Genomic DNA, 8,533 nt, shown 5'->3' on the forward strand with positions numbered 1-8,533 from the left:
CTTGCTAGGTTTCTCAATGGGACCATGCATATAATATTATTTTGCCCAGGGGCTGGGAACCTGTGGCCTTCCAGATGTTGGACTACAATGCCCATCATATCGGACCATTAGCTATTGTAGCAGGGGCTGATCAGAACTGGAGTCCAACAACATCTGTAGGGTCACACTTTTCCCACCCTTACATCCTTCATGCATAGGGATGGGCGAATCTCTGTCAACTTCGGTTCCTCTCAGTTTCTCCTTTTTCCAGTCTTATGTACAGTTCTCCACATCAGATGTGGATTTTTCTGAAGTCCTCGTGAAAATTCATCAGCATTTTTGGGTGACTTTTTTTTTGTAAAATGCACATTTCTGTATGCATTTTCCCTTGATAGACATTTTTTTGCAAAGCAGTTTTCAGTAATATAATGAGAGCTTTGCACATACCATGGACTGCGAAAAAGACAAAGAATTGGGTGTTAGGACAAATTAAAACAGAACTATCACCAGAAGCTAAAATGATGGAACTGAGGTCATACTGTTGACACATCATGAGAAGACATGATTCACTGGAAAAGACAATAATGCTGGGGAAAACAGAAGGGAGTAGAAAAAGAGGAAGGCCAAACAAGAGATGGACTGAAGCCACAGAGCTGAACTTACAAGATCTGAACAGGGTGGTTCATGGCAGATGCTATTGGAGATCGCTGATTCATAGGAACGCCTTAAGTTGTAATCGTCTTGAAGGCATATAACAACAATTAATTTCTAATATTGTGTTCACTAATCTATGGATTTATATGCACACTTTACGCTAATGTATGCATTTTTGTATACATGATTTGGCTGGAGCACTGCACTGCAAGATTCGGAGAAGGGTGCATTTTGAAGGAGGGTGTGTCCAGTTTGTGTATCGTTCCAAAAAGTGTGGATTTGGTAAATACGAACTGAACTGAATTCTTCCTCCATCCTTATTAACGCAATCAAATAATCTCATCTTGAAGGAAGGGGATTGCAGAGTGGAACAGACAGATCAGAGAAGCAAAGAGCAATTTCTAAAATACTTCACAATGACAGGGACTAGAACCTGTTCTTAAATCAAAACGAAGATTCTTGGATTTATGTAACTTTCAAGTTGACAATGAAGACATTGAACTTGTCAAGGATTATCAATATCTTGGCACAGTCATTAACCCAAATGGAGACAAGAGTCAAGAAATCAGAAGAAGGCTAGGACTGGGGAGGGCAGCTATGAGAGAACTAAAAAAGGTCCTCAAATTCAAAGATGTATCACTGAACACTAAAGTCAGGATCATTCAGACCATGGTATTCCCGATCTCTATGTATGGATGTGAAAGTTGGACAGTGAAAAAAGCAGATAAGAGAAAAATCAACATTTGAAATGTGGTGTTGGAGGAGCACTTTGCGCATACCATTGACTGCGAAAAAGACAAATAATTGGGTGTTAGAACAAATTGAACCAGAACTATCATTAGAAGCTAAAATGATGAAACTGAGGTTATCATACTTTGGACATATAATGAGAAGACATGATTCACTACAAAAGACCATAATGCTGGGGAAAACAGAAGGGAGTAGAAAAAGAGGAAGGCCAAACAAGAGATGGATTAATTCCATAAAGGAAGCCACAGATCTGAACTTACAAGACCTGAACAGGGTGGTTTATAACAGTTGCTATTGGAGGTCACTGATTCACAGGGTTGCCATAAGTTGTAACTGACTTGAAGGCACATAACAACAAGATTCTTGGTCTGCTGGATTCCTTCTTCACTTGCACAGCCAACCTGGAACCACCCCCAAGCCTCTTTATAATTTAGCCCTCAATCCAGCACGATTCAAATCCTCAGGGAGGACTTGAAGAGGTAAGACAGTTATCTTTCTCCTGATTTGACTATCTCAGCTTGGAAAGTCCTCTGCTGCCTTTTCTCATCTGTGGCTTGCTTTTTAATTAGATGTGATGCGCGGCACCTAAAGGACATGGAATTCAAGTTCCCCCAGATTCATCCCTGCCATGCTGGGTCATTTATTTTTGGCTAATTAAAACACTGAGATTTCCCCACCCCCCTTTATTATTTACTGTTTGCCAAGTTCATTATTTGCTCACCCATAAATCAACGCTGCTAGCTGACGGCAAATGCTTCTGCGCTGAATTTTAAGACTTCAATTAGCAGGGGTTGCAAAATCGCCTCTGCAGGCATGCCATTTGCCAAAGGAGACCCAGAATAGGTGCTTTGGCACAGAATCATCAACCCCTTTGAATTCGTGCCACCTTTTGGCTAGCAGCGGTAGGGAACAAGTGGTCTTCCAGATGATGGCCACCAGAAAAGGATCCATCTAGCATGGTGGTCAGAGTTGTAGTTAGGTTATAGGTTCCTCATGTCCAGTCTGGAGTCTCTAGGCTGTGCCAGCATCATATCATCACATCCCTTGCAGGTAGTAAGGATGGATGAGAATTTTGATTCCATTGGCACTTCAAGCAGAATTGATCAAATTCACGATTTCCGAAACAATATGAGAACCGAAACAAAGCCTTGGTCACCCTGTATGATGACCTTTGTCGGGAGAGGGACAGGGGGAGTGTGACTGTTGATTCTCCTTGATCTCTCAGCGGCGTTTGATACCATCGACCATGGTATCCTCCTGGGGAGACTCACGGAGTTGGGTGTCGGGGGCACTGCTTGGCAGTGGTTCCGCTCCTACTTCGCGGATCGTCACCAGAAGGTAGTGCTTGGGGAACATCATTCGACACCATGGACTCTCCATTGTGGAGTCCCCCAGGGATCGGTCTTGTCCCCCATGCTTTTCAACATCTACATGCAGCCGCTGGGTGCGGTCATCAGGAGTTTTGGAGTGCATTGCCATCAGTACGCTGATGACACGCAGCTCTATTTCTCCTTTTCATCTTCCTCAGGTGAGTCTGTTGATGTGCTGAACCGTTGCCTGACCGCGATAATGGACTGGATGAGAGCTAATAAACTGAGACTCAATCCAGACAAGACCGAGACATTGTTGGTGAACGCCTTCCCTGCTCAGATGGTGGATGCTTACCCTGTTCTGGATGGGGTTACACTCCCCCTGAAAGAACAGGTACGTAGTTTGGGGGTTCTTCTCGACTCTTCCTTGTCTCTCGAGGCCCAAGTGGCCTCGGTGGCACGGAATGCGTTTTACCATCTTCGTCTGGTAGCCCAACTACGCCCCTATCTGGACAGGGACGACCTCGCCTCCGTTGTTCACGCTCTGGTAACTTCAAGATTGGATTACTGTAATGCGCTCTACGTAGGGCTGCCCTTGAAGACAGTTCGGAAGCTTCAGCTGGTGCAGAACGCAGCTGCCAGATTATTGACGAGGACCAGTCGGTCTTCGCATATAACACCTGTCCTGGTGCGTCTGCACTGGCTTCCTATTTGCTTCCGGGCGAGATTCAAGGTGCTGGTTTTGACCTATAAAGCCTTACACAGAGTGGGACCTCAATACCTTGTGGAACGCCTCTCTCGCTATGAACCTACCCGCTCACTTCGTTCAGAATCTAAGGCCCTCCTCCGGGTACCAACCCATCGGGAAGCCCGGAGGGTGGTTACGAGATCTAGGGCCTTTTCTGTGGTGGCCCCTGAGTTGTGGAACAGCCTCCCCGAAGAGGTACGCCTGGCGCCTACACTTCCATCTTTTCGGCGCCAGGTAAAGACCTTTTTATGCTCCCAGGCATTTTAATCTTCTTAATCTTTTTTAGCCTTTTAATCTGTATTTTTAATTTTTGTAGTATTTATTTTGTTTTTGCTGTGCTTTTTGTTGTTTGTTTGTATATGTTTTTGTATTTTTATTATGATATATTGTATTTTATCTTGTTTGTTCACCGCCCTGAGAGCTATTTTGCTAAGGGCGGTATATAAATTGAAATAATAAATAAATAAATAAATAAAGCCGTCCTTTGAAATTCGCATTTATTAGAATTTTGGGATGCAGCTCGCCAACTAAACAACATTTACAAAAATGCCTATATTAGGGGACAGTGTGCAGAAAAATGAATACATGAGTGAAAAGAACATGCAAAAAGGCATGAAATGATGAGAACTGGCTTGCAAATATGTGTACCTTCGTCAAAACTGACTACAAAAACATTTTCATTTGGAGAAATTTGCACTAAAATGGTGAATTTTCATGAGGATTAAAAAAAAAAATAATTGCAGCTCGCTGCAGAAATGTAGAGGACTGAATTTAACATTGGAAAAATGAGAAACTGAGGGAACCGAAACAGACAGATCTTGCAATCCCTAGCAGGTAGCAATGCCGTTTCCAATACTGAGAGGAGAAGCTAGAGCTGGAAAATCTGCAGCTTCAACAGAACTGAGATCTCGTGCAATTGTCGTTTTTTTGAAGGCCGGTGTGGTGAAGGTTGCTTCTCTAATTTGTTCTGCCCACAGTCATGGTTTATTCTGTGGATATCCAAAGTCTGTCAACGGTTGTTAGTCATGATGGGACAGGCAAATTGGTGGAAGAGGAGGTGTCTGGCTGCAGCTGACTTGCAGAGCATCTGCTTTGCATGCAGAAAGCCCCAGGTACAATCCCCAGTGGCAATGCCAGGTAGGTCTGGGAATGTCTCCAGTCTGAAAGCTTGGAGACCCACAGCCAGTCAGCGTCAATTGTACTGAGCTAGATGGACTAATCTGCCAATACAGCAGCTTCTTCTGATCCTGAAGGATACTAGTTATGATGGCTATAGGGATTGGTCAGTTTATGTCCTCCAGTTCATGTTTGCAAATCTCCGTTCATCTCAGTTCTGCCCCATTTTGCATCCATCTGCAATTTTTTTAAAAAAAATTGATGTGCATTTTCACAGAATATGAATCTTTGTGTGCATTTTACCCTGAAACTGGAGGTAATGTGTCGCTATCCTTAGCCTTGTCCTCCATGAGTTTGTCTAACCCCCTTTAACTCTGATTAGGTTGGTGGCTATCACTACATCTTGCAACAGCAAATCCCTTCGTTTGAGAGAACTAGAAAAGGTCCTCAAATTCAAAGATGTATCACTGAACACCAAAGTCAGGATCATTCAGACCATGGTATTCCCAATCTCTGTGTATGGATGTGAAAGTTGGACAGTGAAAAAAGTGGATAAGAGAAAAATCAACTCATTTGAAATGTGGTGTTGGAGGAGAGCTTTGTGCATACCATGGACCACAAAAAAGACAAAGAATTTGGTGTTAGAACAAATTAAACCAGAACTATCACTAGAAGCTAAAATGATGAAACTGAGGTTATCATATTTTGGACACATAATGAGAAGACATGATTCCCTAGAAAAGACAATAATGCTGGGACAAACAGAAGGAAATAGGAAAAGAGGAAGACCAAACAAGAGATGGATTGATTCCATAAAGGAAGCCACAGACCTGCACTTACAAGATCTGAACAGGGTGGTTTACAGCAGATGCTGTTGGAGGGTTGCCATAAGTCGTAATCAACTTGAAGGCATACAACAACAACAGGCTGAAGATGCCCTTCCTTTTGTCTGTCCTGAATCTCTCACTGTTCAGCTTCACTGGACATCAGGGCTGTGGTTCCTGCTTCTTAGCCTGAAACTAGCCCATAAAAGTTGATACTAAAGGCAGAGGCACAGTTCAAAGGGGAGAAGTCATGCTCGCTGGTGGAGCACACTTTCTTCCTGCAGAAGTTCCTGAGTTCAGTCCCTGACATCTCCAGCTAAATGATCTCTGGAATCAAGAGATTAATTTATTTAGAAGAGTCATAAACCATCAACTCATAATATATATACACACACATAGATAGATAGATAGATAGATAGATAGATAGATAGATAGATAGATAGATAGATAGATAGATAGATAGATAGATAGATAGATAGATAGATAGATAGATAGATAGATAGATAGATAGATAGATAGATGGATGGATGGATGGATGGATGGATGGATGGATGGATGGATGGATGGATGGATGGATGGATGGATGGATGGATGGATGGATGGATGGATGGATGGATGGATGGATGGATGGATGGATGGATGGATGGATGGATGGATGGATGGATGGATGGATGGATGGATGGATGGATGGATGGATGGATGGATGGATGGATGGATGGATGGATGGATGGATGGATGGATGGATGGATGGATGGATGGATGGATGGATGGATGGATGGATGGATAGATAGATTCACACACCACGGGACTGCATAATAAAATCATTAAAGCATTTCCAAATGATAAAATACAGTGCTAATTTGCTAAAAATGCTTAGCAAAGCAAATGTTTTAGGCAGCTGATGAAAAATCATGATTGCAGGCGATTTCAATGGGGGATTTCAATGGGAACAGGGTTCTAAAGTAGTGATGCCACTGCGCTAAAATACCATACCTTGCACCGAAACTAAACAAATATGTAAGAAGCATGGGACACTGTGGAGAGCTTCTCCAGGTGATCTGGGTGGTGTTATGAGGGATAAGGTGGTCCTTCAGGTGGCCTATGCGTTCAGGGCTTTATGCATTAACAGTAATCACTTGAACTTGAAAATATACTTGGCTTTGACAGCAGATTTCTGGTGCCATGTTATCCTGCAATGGTGGGTTGGATCAGGACCAAGAAGCAGAAGCTGAATCCCCATAAGATGGAATCCCTGTGGATGGGTGGTTTCAGAGTCTGGGAACTGGATGTTTTGCCTATTCATGCTGGCATGGCACTCCCTCTGAAGAAACAGGCACATAATCTCCAGATCCTTTCTCCATCATGCTCGCTGGAGGCTCAGGTGACTTCAGTTGTGAGGAACATTGTTTACTAGTTTCAACTGGTGCACCAGCTTGGACCATTTCTGGAGTGGATTAGCCCGGCCACAGTTACCCATGCGTTGGTAACCTCAAGACTAGACTACTGCAATGTGTTCTAGGAGGGGCTGCTAAGGCTGGTCTAGAAGCTGCAGCTACTGAAGAAAGCAGCAGGTAGGCTGTTAACTGGGGTTGCTTACTTTTACAAGAACTGTGTTGGTTGTCAACTTGCTATCAGGCCAGGTCTAAGATTTTTATACTTGCCGACAGAGCCCATAAACAACCTGGGACTGGGTTATCTGAGGAAATGGCATCTCCCGTATAGACCTGCCTAGGAGCTAAGATCTCCCCCAAAGGCCTGCCTGGTTGTCCTGTAGCCTGCAGAGGTCTATCTTGCACCAACCAGGAGTAGGGCCTTTTCTCTGGTGGCACCCGGCCTATGACTCAACCTCTCCTACCGTTCTTGGTTGAAAACTTACTTTTTCTCCTGGGCCTTTGCAACTCCTTTAACACCAATGCTTTGAGTTTATTGTGCTTTTGTTGCTGCTGTATATTTTGTAGGGTTTTTTATTGTCTTTTGAGTGTTTTATCGTGAGCCCCCTTGGGATTATTTTTATGGAAAGTGATATCCTTTTTCTAGTAAATAAATAAAGATGTGAGTGTTCTGCTGAAAAGATGGCTGTGAAACCAACCAGCTACAGCCATGGAGTGGGGGGTGAGTTGAGGGGCTTGTTTCAGCTACTTTCCCTGCTTTATAACTGGGGTGGATATCATTAATAGAAGTTGGGGAAAAGCTGTTCTAAATATTTTTTTTGTTGATTTAAAACAGGGATGAGGAGCCTCAGAACCATGGGCCTAATGTGGCCCTCCAAGCCTCACTACTTGGCCCTCGGAACACTCCCCAGACCACGCCCCTCACTGCTCTCCCTTTGCACCTTCCTTGACTGTTTTTGCCTGGCCAGAATGCATCCTTGAACTCTGATCATGCCTCCTTCTTGCCTGGGTGGAAGGTTGTGTGTGTGGAAACTAGCCAATTATACAAAAGGAAAATGTATATTTGTTGCTCCGCCCACTTTTCCCTCCGGCCCCGCCCATCCCTGGCATGTGGCCCCCAGAAGGGGATGTGGCCCTTGGGCTGAAGAACGGTCTCCAACCCTGATTTAAAGCCTGGCTGTTGTTTTTTCCCTCTTCCATCAAGATGGACTGGAAAGCTGCCAGGAAATCTCCCAAACTTTTTTTTTTTTACGTTGCGGGGGAGAGGGGAGAGGTTGTAAGTAGGAAGTTATTGAGCATTGCTTTGCTGCAGCTCAAGTGGAAAATCCACAGGATTTGCCAAGAACCCTGCCTAGTCTTTAACTATTACATTAAGCATCTGTCGCGCCTGCCATTTATGGATCAGATAGCATTCTCCTCTTGAGATATTTGATTTTATTACCTTCTAGGGAAAGAGCCAAACAAGTGTTCTTATTGATTTTCACATTAAATATATTAGTAATAAAACAACATCTCTGCAAACCAATTGGAAAATCAATATTAATTGGTACCAAAATATCACAAGGAGTTGAATTACAATTAAACGGTGTGGCTTTAGAGGTTGGCTGATAACCCCCATGAGGCGTGGCACCATGAGATGCCTCATTCAGAAAAAAAAGGAGGGTGGGAGGGGTTTGGACAACTAGAACCTACTCTGGGAAACATCCAGCAATGAGGGATGAAAATCAAGGCGTATTTGTTGAGCACATTGGTGGAGGGTTG

General features: G+C 43.6%; 1 long non-coding RNA gene across 1 annotated transcript in view; it reads left to right on the top strand.

Annotated features, from left to right (window-relative positions):
* Positions 1-8,214, top strand: part of LOC133373905 (uncharacterized) — an 85,121-nt gene extending 76,907 nt beyond the window's left edge. The window contains exon 3 of the long non-coding RNA XR_009759768.1: positions 7,608-8,214. This is a non-coding gene — a long non-coding RNA (uncharacterized LOC133373905). The remainder of the gene's footprint in view (positions 1-7,607) is intronic.
* Positions 8,215-8,533: the final 319 nt, after the last annotated feature.

The sequence above is a fragment of the Rhineura floridana genome, chromosome 20 (genome assembly GCF_030035675.1).
Source record: "Rhineura floridana isolate rRhiFlo1 chromosome 20, rRhiFlo1.hap2, whole genome shotgun sequence".
In the NCBI taxonomy this organism is placed as follows: domain Eukaryota; kingdom Metazoa; phylum Chordata; class Lepidosauria; order Squamata; family Rhineuridae; genus Rhineura; species Rhineura floridana.